Genomic DNA, 13,327 nt, shown 5'->3' with positions numbered 1-13,327 from the left:
TGAGTGCTTCAGGTGGGGTCTCAAGAGAGCAGAATAGAGAGGAACTATTGACTCCCTCAGCCTACTTGTTACGCTTCTTTTGTTGTGGCCCAGGATACACCTGGCTTTTTGAACTGCAAGTGCACTCTGCTGGCTCATACTCAGTTCTTTATTCCCCAGCAACCCCAAGTCCTCAGCTGGGGTGCTCTCTGTCTACACATTGCTCAGCTTGTATTTGCATTTGAGATTCTCCTTGCACTTGGCCTCATTGAACTTCATGAGGTTTGCACAGGCTCACCTCTAAAGCCTGTCAGAGTTCCTCTGGTTGGCAGCCCTTCCCTCCAGCATGTCAGCTTCACCACATGGCTTTGTGTTGTTGGCAGTGTTGCTGAGGGTGCCCTCACCCACTGTCCTTGTCACTGGCAAAGATGTTACATAGCACCAGTCCCAGAGCAGATCCCTGAGGAATGCTATTTGCCACTGGTCTCCACCTGGATGTCAAGCCATTGACTGCAACGCTTTGAGTGTGGCTATATAGCCAATTCCTTACCATTAAATGGTCCGTTCATTAAATCTATTTTTAGTACTGATTATGTACAAGAAAGAAAATGATATTTCTTGGCTATCACCCCTGATCAGTAGCCCTCTCAATTTACTGATTTGAGGATAGATTGTGATAATTTTCTATAACAAACTGCAGGGCTTTTCTACTTCTTCAAAGTGGGTTCTTCTAGTAGACTTTATCCTTGGAAGCCTTTTCCTGCATGTAGTATTGCTAAAGCAGCTCTGAAGAATCCTTTTTTTTCCTTCAATATTAAATGCAGATTATTATTCCTAATATCCATGTCCCAAAGCTATGATTTTAAGGCTCTTCTGTACAGTCTAATGCCTAGAGCTGAGTAGATACTTTGACTAGACACAAGACGTCAACGTGAGCTCAGTGTGAAACATTTTAAATACAGGAGATCTGTCTTTTCACGAGCTTCCCATCCTCTCAAAGTCAGCTGCTAATTCAGTTCTATTCATTATCTGTGGGTGAAATAATTACTTCACAAGTCTGATCCTGCTTTTACAGTGCTGACAGGCAATTTTCCTACAGCATATTGTTGTTGGTTCTACAGCGGTTGGCATGACTTCCTTTGTGCAAGCTCCAGGCATCAGAAGGTTATTGTTGGTGATGTGACACCTCAAGAGCCTGTGCCAGAGCCAGCCATCTCCAGGACAACATAATCCATTTCATCTCTGACTTACCGCCTGTGCTGCACCAAAAGTGGCAGTGAATGCAGTCTGTCACGTCACTCTTCAGTCTGCACAATCTTCACATGCAGATCTGTGGCTTCCTAAAGATGAGTTTCTCACATGTCCTCCTTTGTGCTCGCTGTCTGTCTGCTACAACAGGACAAGCAAAAGCTTCAAAGCCATATGCAACATCCAAAGAAAACTGAGAAGCATGCTCAGCTGAACGCACATCATGTCACTGAGTGAAAGCGCTACAAACTCTTACCTGTTGGAAGAGGATGGATTTGATCCTCCTGCAGTTGAACAGAAATTTTCTTACCACAATTCAAGCTGCCAAAATGGTAGCAATGATGGTGTATGTCCATCCTGTCCCAGAAGCTTATCACCTATGCTGATGGCTTGTACATTAGCTTGAGCTTATACACTGTGTATTATACTTGCAATTGGTTTCCACGGTTGTGGTCAAGAGTTTTACACTGGGCTTTTTCTTTCCTACACTACTGTTGCTGCTGCTGTTAAGAATCAGGCCGTTTGTACACACATTTAAGTGAAAGGAAAAGAAGCCCAAAATAGAACAGTAACAACCGTATGACGGCAGTAGTGAAGTATGGAAACCACTCCCTTTTCAAGCAGTGGGGATCAAAGTTTATGTTTGCATACGTCTGTTCTTCACATTCACAACCACGGAAAGCAGTTAATTCAGAAGAAATACTTGGCATCTAATATCATAGACGCTCTTCCTCCCTTGCTATGTTAAATCTTCCCCCTCTGCTGTCCCTCGGAGATCTGTGGATCTGTGCAATTCATCCTTTCTGCCCACAAATGGAGTTCAGTCTTACAGAGACTCACACAGACTCACTTAGCCGAACTTCACCGTTCCTGACATAACACTAGATGGCAGCCAAAGCCAGGGAGACACCACGGTTCCCTTCAATCCCTTCCAACCCCGTCCTGCTGTTCCTAATTAACAACTACAACCATATCAGATAATTATTAAGACGAATTATACCTCGAATGTGTGAGGATTTTCACTCTGTGTGTCTGTGTCTTGACAAGAAATTTGAAACAGGACTTTTCTTGTGCCAGCAGCATTAACATTCCCTGCCTTTCAGCTTAAGTGTACTTAAGCTGAAAGGTACTAAGGTACTTAATGTACTAAGTCATTTCCCCTGGATTTTTGCTGTCACAAATCAGGACATGGCATTTGGAAGCCTTTTTTAAACCTATAAAATAATGGTCAGGGTATCCGTGCATCAATCTGTATGCAGGTACAACAGCTCTTGGGCTACAGGCCAAGGCACAAATGAACAGCTCTTCATCATTTTAGCAATGCTACTGTTTTATTATCCAGAGAACTCTAGCCCAGTAGAAACTATTTTGCTTCCAAATGTGTTGTGATGATGTTGAAGGAGCTTTACCAGATGTGTCTAAACTGTCAATAGACTATAGAGTGTATTGAGACTATGCTTTTAATAACTTATCCTAGCATGGACAGATGATTTATCCCTTTATTTCATTCTCTCATAGGTCTATATGCAGCATACTAAAGAAAGTTTCTCAGCGGAAGGTAGTGACAGAGAGAAAAAGTAATGTTAATACATATGGTTCACAATTTTCACTATAGCACATCTGGAGGGACCCTGTGATCCCAAACATGCCATGCCTTTTGTAAGCTCTGCTGAGCACATCAGCACAGGGTACTGGGCAGGCTCTGAGGCATTCTGTATCCTAATAGCATATAGCAAAAGGAGAGATATGCCCAGGAGTGCCTGCAACTCACTTTCATTACAAGCCAGGGTGACATAAAATGACCAAGTTACTCTAGTGTGGGATCATAACAATATAACTTTGTTCCACAATGACCTCTGTGGTGATGCAAAAGATTTGTTCTTCCTCTGGCTATCCTCAGCTCCAAATTCCCATTTGGAGAAAAGTTTCAAGTACTGTTTCTTGCAGTAAGGAGCTTGGCTAAGGACAAATTGCTGCAGAAAGCAGCCCCTAGTTCATCTCCAATAATGAACAGACAGCATGAATTCTGTATAGGTTTTCCATATAGCTATATTGAAAGCCTAAGTGGATGCAGCTTTTCGCAAACAAAAGGTTAATTCAAGTCTAGGATAACTTTATTTGTTATTAATGACAGAAACCTCCAGATTACTGACTGTTAGCATTGGCCTCGTGTAGGCAAACAGCTGAAAAATAGTTATTATTTTCACCTCACTACTGAAAGCTAAAAATAGTAAAAACTCCTTTCCTTTCTGCCTCATTATACTTGAAATTGTGATTACAGTTCTGAACAGTCCTCCAGCAAAACACATTTAAAAGAGAGTAATGCTTAATGCTGTTAGAAATTTCTGTTTCAATATTTACTCAGGTGTAATTAGCAATGTATTAACCATGTGAAAGTAAATTGTACCCCACTTCATCTGTGCACTTTCTTCAGCTCGCTAGCTGAAATGGAATTCATAATGTTAAACTAAATGTAAACAGCAGAGAGGTTAAAAGCTTTAGTTCTGTAGACACTTAGGTCTGAACAGCTGTTTTCACTGAAAGGCAGTGCAAACCCTGAAATAATGATTTCCACCAACAGTCATTTGTGCATCTGATGCTGAAAAAAAAAATCAATTATAAGAGAAAATAAGTTACACCCTAGTGTGTGCTCCTGTTCCCCTAATTTCTTCTGTCCTTTATTGAAATTTTGTGGAAAATGCATCATCTGTGAACCAATGAGAAGTATTTTTTTCTGCCCTCTAAGTACTTGCCAACTGCTAAGCCTAATACTTGAAGTTTTAGGAAATGTCAGTCTAATTTTGTGCACAAAGTTAGGCCCTCTAGTTCAGCAGGCTCTGTTACAAGTATTTATTTCCTTTACTTCCTGAAGATTTCATTGCAATCTCAACAGAGAAGTATCAGTTTGCCTCAGCATCAGTTATGTTGATGTCTCCTTGGGAATTCAGAATAGAATCATAGAATCACCAAGGTTGGAAAAGAACTCTAAGATCACCCAGTTGAACCATCCAGCTTTCACCCATATTTCGCACTAAATCATGTCTCTCAGTACAACATCTAAACAATTCTTGAACACCCCCAGAGGCAGTGACTCCACTGCCTCCCTGCGCAGCCCATTCCAGTGAGTGACCACTCTCTCAGATAAACTTTTCCAAATATCCAAGTTGGATCTCCCCTCACACAACTTGAGGCCATTCCCTCTTGTCCTATTGCTAGTACATGTGAAAAGAGGCTGACTTCTACCTCACCACAAGCTCACTTCAGGTAGTTGTAGAGAGTGATAAGGTCACTCCTGAGCATCCTCTTCTCCATATTGAACAATCCCAGTTCCCTCAGCCACTCCCATAAGACTCGTGCTCCAGATCCCTCACAAATTTATTGCCCTTCTCTGGACACATTCCAGGGCTTCGAATGTCTTTCTTGTAGTGAGGGGCCCAAAACTGAACACAGTACTCGAGGTATGGCCTCACTCGTGCTGGCAGCACTAATTCTGATACAAACCAGGATGCCATTGGCCTTCTTGGCCACCTGGGCACACTGCTCACGTTCAGCCTAAGCATCAGTCAATATCCCCAGATCCATTTCCTCTACACAGTCTTCCAGCCACTTTGCCCCATGCTGGTAGCATTACATGGGGGTTGTGGCTGAAGTGCAGGACACTTGGTCTTGTTGAACTTCATCCCGCTGGCCTCAGCCCAGTTATCCAGCCTATCTAAATAGTTGTTTACCTCATCTTTCTGTGCAATAAACATGGAGAAATAACTGCCTCTCAAAACAGAGTTATCTTCAGTTGGAAGTTCTAACAATTATTCAGTAGACAAAACTGAGGAGTAGCACTATGTCTTGAATTCTATTTCTGGCAGAACTTGAAAACCAGTTCCCAGAAAAGGATGTAGAATAGACTCAAGTGATCAGTGAAGTGAAATTCACTAGAAGTCATAAATAAATCGCAGTTTGCTCAGGAAGTTCCTGAATTGAATGTGGATGACAGCTGTGAGCATGACAAATTTTTTTGTGTGTGGTTCTCTTGCTCTTACTGTGCAACTGAAGCAGAAACTATTTGGTTCCCTGCTGCCCCCTTTTTATTTTGGCTTGATTAGAGGCAAAGATGAGTACCTGGTGGAGGATACTCTCACAGCACATAGGAGGCCACATTTTGTTTTTTTTCTTATTGAGGAGACTCAAGGCTTCATTCTCAGATAAGTATACTACCAAAGAAGAATTTGACATGCATTGGGCTAGAGAGCAAGCAAGAGAGATTGGAGGGGTGCAGTTTGCTGGTTAAGATACAGACCTGCACATGAAATTGGAGGTTTTTGGTTTTATTTGTCCAGTTCCGAGTCCAACAGCAGTGTTTTCTGCACTTCAGTAAGTGCAAAAACAGACCATACAAGTACAGCCTGGCCTTTAATCTCTGAAAGGAGATGCTGCCACTCCATGAGTGTGCTGTGAGAATTTCCAGAGTCTCTCAAATCACTTGGTCTGACTTTCATTCTCTAACAGATACAGGTAAAATACTTGCTTAATTTTGGAGTGTCCAAGATGTTAGTTGCTGACAATACTATGCAGTTCTGGGCATCTGCCACATACCTGTTGGGCATCTCAGGAATTCTCAAGACAAAGTAGTAAGAGTGATTAGGTGCTGCCAGTGGGAGCCTGCAACTCTGCAGAGATCTGTTGGGTAATGAATTTGGAGACTTAGGTACCCATATTTCCTGTGCTAAGATTCTTCAGCAATGTCTGTTCACTGCCATTCTGGACATCCTGTACCAGTAGAGGGACTCACATCACTGGGTTTGGACACACACAGCCCAACATTCAGTGTCACACCACCACTTTGCCCCCTTGGTGTCACACAACCATCTTCACTCCTGGAAAATAATAGCTAAGTGAAAGTTCAGGAATGTGTTTTTCCTTGAGAACTGAGAAGCCACAACAGACTTCTTTCACTTGCAGGGAAAAGACAATATACAGAACAAACATGCAGTACAAAAGCCCTCATCTCCCAGCCAACATAAGTAACACAAGGTACAGATAAGTTATGGAGGTTTGAACTGGGGCTGTTTTTTTTTCTGTTTCTCCATTCCCTTATGGTTACATGTTCAGTGAGAACCTGCATGAAATCATTTCTGGGATCATCCTGGCCTAATGGGATATTTTCCATACACCTCAGCAGCATGGGATCAGTTCCACGGTCCCATCCAGCAGAGCCATTTGAGCTACAGAGGTGGAAAAACCCTCTTTCCAGTAAGTGTTCCACTATTTGAGTATGCACCAGCTGCCTGTAGGAAATCTCTCAGGTGTTAATGATTTAGTTTGCGTTCTGCTGTAGCAAGGTGAATGAACACCCTGGAAAATGAACTCTAAAACCAGCTACTTCCAGCTTCACACAGGCACTGCTCAGATAAGCACTGTACCCAGGTGGAACCCTCAGCCTTATGACTGTAGTCCAGAACAAAAGCTTTTAGAGAGTGCTCTCTGGAAGGTGGTGAGCCCAGGGAGCCTTTGTCCTCTGGAGGATCCCTTGTTTTTATGTAACTAAATGTTAGTTGACTGATTTTCCTAAGAACGAAGAATATGCAACCAACATGTTTGTCTGTACTGCTCTTACTTTTTAGAGACATTTGCATTTCTTAAAAGAATATGTTAATCTTAGCAGAATATGTAGAAAAGAAAATCATATGACAGTTTTTCAGAAATATTTAAAGTTTTATATTGGCTTTGCCTTCACAATAAAGGTATCATCTGACTGATGCCAGAAGATGAGAAACCAGGAAAGACACAGTTATGGCTTTAACCCATGAGAAGGCTAATGATTTTCTGTAGATGGCATCAGCTACAGTAAAATACTGTAGACTGTGGACTAATCATAGTCTTTCTTGTAGCCTACATTGTCTTGGAGAAGAGATTGCATTGTACCGATCACATATATAATTGTATGCTGTATTCATTTATACCTGCACACATTCTTTAAAAAATTATTTCATTTGAAGGCTTTTTCAATCCTCTCTGCTTCATCTGTTCCAGGATATGCAAGATGACACGCAGAGGCAGTGTCTAAGATGAGTGATTCTTACATTACAACCTGTGAGAATGTGCCCATACCATTTCCAAACACACCACAGCAACTGACTTCCTGCAATCTGTTCCACCTGCTTGTTGTAATGTCTTTGTCAGTGAGTTTAGAGGCAACACAAACTTAATTAACTCAGTCTGAAGTACAATTAGGGACAACATGAACTCATTTCTGAAAAGAGCATGTGAGCTGTTTTATTGTGACAGAGATCTTGTAAGCTAACGGTAGAGAAGACAGTTTGTAATAGCCTCCTACTAGAGGGAAAACACTGGATGAGGTGAAGCCCTGTGCAGTGAAGTGTGCATGGTCTGGTGTTATTTCAGCTCTTAGTTCAATGGCTTTTTAAGACAGACGCATTCACAGCAGGTTTTTAAGTGGGCCAAACAAACATACAGCAGTTACTTTGTCATATTAGTAACATTCTAGTGAACGTAATTTCAGCTAATTAGGTTACTGAAACTAAGGGAGAAAATCTGTAAGGTCAGGATGGTTCTTTGCACAACTCAGTAGATTTCATGCTGGAACAATCAGTCATGGATTCATGAATCACAGAGGTGACTCCTGATATCATCATAAGAAAATGATTTATGTTACTTAGCCAAAATCCGTGTACACCTATTATTATGTTACATATATGGAATCACAGAATACACAGAATACACATGAGTTGGAAGGGACTCACAGGAGTCATTGAGTCCAACTGCTGGCTCCACACAGCACCACTCAAAATCCCAACCCTGTGTCTGAGAGCAGTGTCCAAACGCTCCCTGAACTCCAGCACTCAGGCTGTGCCCACTGCCCTGTGCAGCCCGTTCCATGCCCACCGCCCCCTGTGCAGACCCTGTCCCTGACCGTCACCCTCCATCCCCTGACAGCTCCATGCCTTTCCCTCAGGCCGTCGCTGTCACACAGAGCAGAGCTTCTTGTGAGGAGCTGCAGCTGCCATCAGGCCTCCCCTCAGCTCCTCTGCTCTGCGCTGAGCGCACACAGGGACCTGAGCTGCTCCTCACCTCTTACGTTTAGGTTCACATGTATTCCCAGTGGCATTGGGGAGTACTTGATACTTCTGCCATGAATGTTCGTTGTTTAATTATCAGCTCCAGAGATCGATCACTCAGCAGTGATTTTGCAAAGTAAGAAGCTTTAACATGAACCACAACTGCAGTGTTGAAATTTAATTATGATCACAGCTGTTAGAAATTGAGATAAATGATACGGATAGATATTGTTCATAAACATCAACGGTATTTGATGTGATAGAGGCTATGTGAGGGCCTGATTCCAGAAACCATTGGGAGGTTTCTTCTTTTTAAGTCATGTAAAATGATTTTTATTGCATTTTGAGTAAAGCTTTTGGTTTGTTTGAATACCTCTAATCACAGACAAAAAGGAGGGAGATAACAGACCTAACCTATTCTTCTCTTTCAAGGCAGCTTTTTTAACTCTGAAATGTTCATTCAGCCTGTTATTACAGAGCTCCAGTGATAGAAATTCTGAAGTTGTCTCTTTTTCCTTGTGTTACTTACAGTTACAAATGTTTTTAATAATGTCTAAAATGAACTGAAACTTAATTGTCAGCCTCTTCTGCATAAGTAGCAATAAGACAAGAGGGAATGGCCTCAAGTTGTACCAGGTGAGATTCAGCTTGGATATATAGAAAAATTTCGTCTCCGAAAGAGTGGTCATGTGCTGGAATTGGCTGCCCAGGGCTATGGTTGAGTCATTGTCCCTGGAGGTGCTCAAGAAATGTTTAGATGTTGTACTAGGAGAAATGCTTTAGTAGGGAAATGTTGGTGGTAGGTGGACAGTTGGACTAGATGATCTTGGAGGTCTTTTTCAACCTTGGTGATTCTATGATTCTATGAATTGTGTGCATTGATGTTGCCTAGATGGTCTCTGACCAGATCCTCCTCAAACAAGAGGAATTCTTCCATTCCCCAGACTCTTATCTCCAAGGTCTGGAATACCCAAGGTGCATTCTTAGCAGTAAAAACCAAAGCAAAGAAAGCATTCAGTAACCCTGCCTTCTCAGTGTCCTCCCTTACCATGGTACCCACCTCATTCAGTAGCGGACCCACATTTTCCCATCATTCTTTTGCTACTGACATACTGAAAGAAGCCTTTCTTGTTGTCCTTTACCAGATTCTGTTACAATCAATTAGCCTTCCTTGTGGCATCCCTGCATGTCCTTGACAACGTTCCTATATCTTTCCAAAATACAGCAGTATTAACATAACTTGTTCTTGATATATGTGTTAGCAAGTACGGCCTTTTTTTAAAATCATCTGAATGCCTACAATTGGCTTTTCAACAGCTGTCAATAAGGCCTGTTGGTCTCTATTTCTCTTCTCCTCTCCCAACGACAGGTGCTATGGAGACACTTACCCTGGACTCATGTTCATCTCCTATATATTCTTCACTTAAGCCTGACTTCTAATGTATCTGGCAATATATCAGCTATGCTAAAACATTAAGCATCAAAAAGTTTGCCCTGCAAGACCTCCTCATCCCATCCTTCTCCTATTCCAGCCTGAAATCTTACACTTTTTTTTTTTTTTTTTTCCAGGCATTAATTACTGTAGGTTTGCTTGTTTTTGAACTTTTTGGAGAAAGCTAAGCAAAAGAAAGTATCCTTCTCTACATCAAGTTTTTTAGTGAGGCAGAGGCCTTCCTCTTGCCCGACTCTACCTTTAGTAAGCCTGTTTTTTAAAAGCCAAATTTCTTGTTGCAGCTTGTTTTATGCTTTGGCCTCTAGGAGCCTATCCCTCATTGCTCACACTATTCTTCTTTTCCTGTAATTATGAATATGACCTTCTTTCCATTTTGTTCTTTTTCCTTTTGCATTTAGAGACAGCTACAAACTTACAGTGAAGCAGCCTGGCCTCTGTGCCGTTCCTTAGCTTTGCACTCTGAATTCCTCTGTATCTGTCCTTTCTCAATGAAAATCATTCTCTTTAATTTACCCTTTGGTTTCATTTGCTTCCTCTGAAATTTTATTCAAGCATTTACCTAATTTTGCTCAAATCTACCTTGTTGGGGTCTGTTGTTTTGTTATGCATCTCTCTCTTTTTCTTCTTTTAATTGGGAATTCTCTTTCTTTTGTCACATTCAAGCATGTTCCTTTCAACCTTGTTTTTTCTGTACTGGTTGTTAATTAATTTTCCAGAATTGACTTAACCACATCTGAGAGTAAAACAAAAGAAATAAGAAAATATGTGGGAATTAGACACTAAAATATTCCCAAATGACTGAATTTGAATAGTGCATCTTTACCTTACCTCACCTTGCCTTACTTTATTCAATTCTCCTAGCAGTATCATGGTCTGAAACTCTCCGGGGAAAAGTTTGTAGTAAACTGCCATTGTTAGATAAAAATTCTTTGATGAGTAATTGCAAGAAGGTTATGTTAATTAATTGGTGTCCTATTCTCTAAGATGCAGGATAACAATTTTAAGAGCAGTCAACATCCCTTATCACATTACTAACTTTAATGTGGGAGTCAGATCACTACATGGAGTGGAGCATGGGAAGTTTTCAGCTTTGTAGATTCCTTGCCTGTTCATGAAGAGGCTATTAAACTCAAATCTACCTGGGGTCCCTGAGAACTTTGCTTGTTAGTTCTTCACCATGAAGGAATTGGGTGTTCTCACGTGAGAGGAGCCAGAAGTCAGCTATAAGGTTACACAGCCCACCACAAAGTGGGCTGTAGGGTTCCTCTCTTTGTGGGAAAGGACTCAGACCACCAATGACTCAACTCACCTCCCAAAGGGCGTGTAGCAGAGGGCAGGCGAGGCTCTGCTTCACCTGCTGAACTTGTTCCACTGTGTGGAAAAGTGAAATGTTCAGTGAGTCACTGGAAGAGTGCACGCTTCCTGTGAAAGGTGGTTGGGGCGGAGGGCGATACCTGCCCTTCAAGCCAAAGTTTGTGTATGCGTTTGGCATGAAATAAATATTGCATAAAATACTGATGCAATCCTGCCAACCAGGCTCAAACCCACTGTTCCAAAGCTTCACTGCAGGCATCTAATTGCAAGACTGAAAGTCCCAGTCTTGCTTTCCAGTGTAATGAAAACCTTAACTATTTTATACCAAGCAGGCCATTGCAACAGGAGATGACAAGCAGCCTGCAGACAAGGCACCTTGGTGCATGTTGTGAGCCTGGTCTCCTCGGGCAGAAGAGGACATTGAACCCAATTTTCTTCATCTTACGTGAGCTGGGTGATGCATACAGCTTGTTCCTCCTTGCAGTGTGTGGAAGAAGGGAGTGAGCCCTGTCTCTGGTGGAGAGGCTGCAGGCACAGGATCCAAGTTGGGAAACCTCCATGGAGGCAAGCATCGCCTCACAGCATTGACTGACACCTCAGGCCCAGGGAGGGAGAACTGTAGGGAAAATATCACACCTCAGCACTTCCAGTAGTGCTGAGTAAAGTAGTGGCCTACTTTACAGAGCTTCCTGGCGAGTTTGCTTCTGCCATGCCCATGCCCATGGATGTACCCACACGGGTTACTCTGGTTCAGCGCCTTTGTGGAGCTCAATGTGTACTCTGTAGCTGCAGTACTACTGCAGATAGGTAGAAGTCTTTCTCTCATCACTGCTTTCTTGTCTGAAGCTAAGTTACACATTAGTCCTGCTTAAATTATACTTTAGGAAAATGAGTGAGTACAGTCAAGCCCTGGAATAAATTGCCTTGGGAAATCTGTGGAAAGCTTCATCATTGGAAACTTTTAACAAAAGACCAGACAAACATCTGCTGGGAGAGGCATGGATAGACTTTATCCAGTGTTTGGGTGGGAGGTAGAGAGATGAACTGCGGAAGCCTTTTCCAGCCATAATTTCCTATGATTCATATACCTTTGTCTGTTCGATTGCTTCACGCTGTGTGAACAGTAGCTTCTTGATCTTGATTACAATGCTAGATCCTAATCTGCCATGTCACCTGTAGCTTCACACTTCGTAAAAGTTTATTTAGTAAAAAGAGCACCTAACACCTGCTTGTGTCAGGGCACCAAAGGCACACTGGACAACAGGAGTGCATCTGCCGAGTTCTCAGCAGTGACAGCTGCCAGCTAGCCAGAGGGATGCGGGAGATAAACAGATGTTTGCTGGGAAGACACTTCATTTGGGCTGTTAAGAGGAAAATTTTTAGACATAGATAAGAATACTGAGGGGTTACTTAGTATTACTTGAAATACTTATGCAGCTGATGCAGAAAGAAAAAGGAAATAAACATCTGGTGATAGAACAATGGACTTAAACAGAAGAAAGAAATACTAGGTATCTTCAGAAAAAAAAGCCTCAGAGAGCTGTGGAAATGTCTGCACTTGCAAGTTGTCAAGAGCAGGTAATGTGGATATACATCAGAAATGAGACATTAGTGATTGTCCCTTCAAGGACAATGACCTCTTAAGGTCCCTTCCTGCCGCGTTGTCTGTGCTTCTGCGATAAGATACAAACAGATGCAGATATGACAGAAGATATATTAGCAACCAGATGAAAATCCAGCTCTTCGAGACCTTTATCAGGACTTTCTCCTTTGCTGCCCTGTCTCAGGAGAATGGAAAATCCTCGAGGTGGTGTCTACGTATGTAATACAGAGAAAATAAGACTACATGATAAGCAGAAAAACATTTAGAAGATGGAATATTGTATTATTCTTGGGGTTGCAGTGGAGTTTGAAGATGTACAAATATTTACAGTGGCAGGTAATAACTGTAGGCTTCTCATCTGCAATGTGAAGGAGTCCTCTAGACATTGGGATGCATCAGTACTGTAGCAGTCAAAAGTCTGACAGCTCTACTGGCAACACCAAAAGGACTTTGACCATTTATTACAAAAGCCTTGTCTTTAAGAAATACTGCACCAGATGAACTGATTTGTCTGCTCACCATCAGGAGGTGGGAAAAATTATTCTTAGACATTCATGTAGAGGGATTAATGTGTCCCATCCATCTGCAGATTTCAATCTAGCAGGTTAAATTAATTCTGAGCTGGCAGACATAAGCCACCAGGGGAGAGCTAGGAGC

This window comes from Tympanuchus pallidicinctus, unplaced genomic scaffold (genome assembly GCF_026119805.1).
Source record: "Tympanuchus pallidicinctus isolate F22 unplaced genomic scaffold, pur_lepc_1.0 scaffold5, whole genome shotgun sequence".
NCBI classification, from domain to species: domain Eukaryota; kingdom Metazoa; phylum Chordata; class Aves; order Galliformes; family Phasianidae; genus Tympanuchus; species Tympanuchus pallidicinctus.
Note: the sequence above shows the minus strand (reverse complement) of the source record.